We start from the raw sequence: 2,744 nt of genomic DNA on the forward strand, positions 1-2,744 counted from the left end.
ATGGACAGCCTTTGGGAATTCAGCTGGTCTTGGCTTAGTATAGCATCATTCTGTTACCCACGACAAAGGAAAGAACTCAGCGTTTCATATTTGTGTTAAGGAAAAGTGGTGATTAAACTGTCAGTAGGAGATACTGCTTTTTTTTTTCCCCAAAGCCTATGATAGCAGATCAAGCGCCTTTCGCTGATAAACAGACGGATTCCCAGAGGGACCAGTCCTGGGCTTCAGAGGGATGTACGTCAGTGGGCGGTGCTTCCTTTTGTCCTAATAACACTTAAGGCCTTAGCTATCCATCACTGTTGCTGTTTGATGCTGGGCAAAACAAAAAGGCTTATCAAATCACAGGATTTCAGAATAAGAAGGAATCTTAGAGATTTTATTTCATATGCGACTTAGGCCTCCCCCCCCTGGGTTCAGCAGTGAGCCAATAACGTTTCTAGCACCCTGGCCTCAATTCCAGCGACGTTCGTCGGTCTTCATATTAACCACACACTAGTGTAGCCGCTCTCTAAACCTCATTGTCAGTTAAAGCTACTCCGTCACCAAGAGGCAGTAAAGAGTAGTGGGAAGAGCACAGGCTTTGGAGACTCACAGATGTAGGTTCCGTCATGCCTCTCACTAGAATTCCAGGCTCTAGTCTCTACCTAAACAATGGAGATCAAGCTACCTGCTTAAGCAGCGTGATTGTGAGGATTAAGAAAGAGAAAATCTAGTAGCGGGAGTATGTAAAGAATTCTTACAACTCAGCGATAAAAAACAACACAGAAAGTGGCCCGGGGATCCAAATAGGCATTTCTCCAAGAAAATATACAAGTGGACAACAAGCCCATGAAAAGATGCTCAACATTAGTTACTAAAGAAGTGGAATCAACAATGAGATGCCACTTCACACCAACCAGGATGGCTAGAATAAACAAGACAGTACTGCCAGCAAGGGTGTGGAGAGACTGGAAGCCTCACGTATTGCTGGTGGGATTGTAAAATGGTGCTGCCACTTTGGAATGCAGTCTAGCAGTTACCATAAGTTAAACACGCACCAAACAGGAAAGGATGAGGAGGGATAAATTAGGAGTTTGGGATTAACATATACACACTACTATATATAAAATAGATAACCGGGATGTCCCTGGTGGTGCAGTGGTTAAAAATCCGCCTGCCAATGCAGGGGACACAGGTTCGAGCCCTGGTCCGGGAAGATCCCACATGCCGCGGAGCAACTAAGCCCTTGCGCCACAACTACTGAGTGCGCTCTAGAGCCCACGAGCCACAACTACTCACGAGCCTGTGTGCTACAACTACTGAAGCCCGCGCGCCTAGAGCCCGTGCTCCACAACAAGAGAAGCCACCGCAATGAGAAGCCTGCACACCGCAACGAAGAGTAGCCCCCGTTCGCCGCAACTAGATAAAGCCCGCGTGCAGCAACAAAGACCCAACACAGCCAGATATAATAAATAAATAAATTAAAAAAAAATAAAATAGGTAACCAACAAGGACCTGTATAGCACAGGGAGCTATACTCAATATCTTGTGATAACCTATAAGGGAAAAGAATCTGAAAAAAATATATACATATTCTTACATATATATGTATGTATAACTGAATCACTGTGCTGTACACCCTGAAACTAACACAACATTGTAAATCAACTATACTTCAATAAAAAATGAGTTAAACACAGAGTTACCATGTGATCCTTCACTTTGACTCCTTAGGTGTGCACCCAAGATAAATGAAAATACATATCCACAAAAACTACGAAGTTGTTCAAAGCAGCATTATTCATAGTAGCTAAAAAAAAAAAAAAAGTGGAAACAACCCAAACGTCCATCCACTGGTGAACAGGTAAACAAAATGTCATTCATCCCGACAACTGAATATCGTTCAGCCCTAGAAAGGAGTGAAGGCCTGACCTGTGCTGTAGCGTGGGTGAGCCTGGAAAACATGATGCTCCGTGAAAGAAGCCACACACGAAAGGCCACATGTTTAATGATCCGTATAAATGAAACATCACAACAGGCAAATCCATAGAAAACGAAAGTAGTTCGTTCCCAAGGAGAGGGAGGAATGAGTAGTGACTGCTAATGGGTTCAGAGTTTCTTTCAGGTGATGGTTTGCAAATCTGTGGATATATTAAAAGCCACTAAATTGCATACTTTATTGTTTTCTTTTTTTTTTTTTTTTTTTTGCGGTACGCGGGCCTCTCACTGCTGTGGCCTCTCCCGTTATGGAGCACAGGCTCCGGACGCGCAGGCTCAGCGGCCATGGCTCACGGGCCCAGCCGCTCCGCGGCATGTGGGATCTTCCCGGATGGGGGCACGAACCCGCGTCCCCTGCATCGGCAGGCGGACTCTCAACCACTACGCCACCAGGGAAGCCCTAAATTGCATACTTTAAAAGGGTGGATTTTGGACTTCTCTGGAGGTCCAGTGGTTAGTATTCTACGCTTCCACTGCAGGAGGGCACAGGTTCGATCCCTGATTGGGGAACTAAGATTCTGCATGCTGCGTGGTGCAGCTAAAAAAAAAAAGGTGAATTTTATGTGGGTTGTTTATCAATTTTTTTAAGTCTGTGAAATGGCTTAGTTGTGTGCCTCGCATACAGTGGGCACTCAATTACAGTTAACTATTTTCTATATTTTGGCTTCAACTGACTTCCTATCTATTTCCCAACATTGTCATTCAGATTCCAAGATGTATTTAATACCATTCATTCCTTCATTCAGCGTTTTATTTTTATGTGCTTT

The sequence above is a fragment of the Stenella coeruleoalba genome (assembly GCF_951394435.1).
Source record: "Stenella coeruleoalba genome assembly, chromosome: 11".
NCBI classification, from domain to species: Eukaryota; Metazoa; Chordata; class Mammalia; order Artiodactyla; family Delphinidae; genus Stenella; species Stenella coeruleoalba.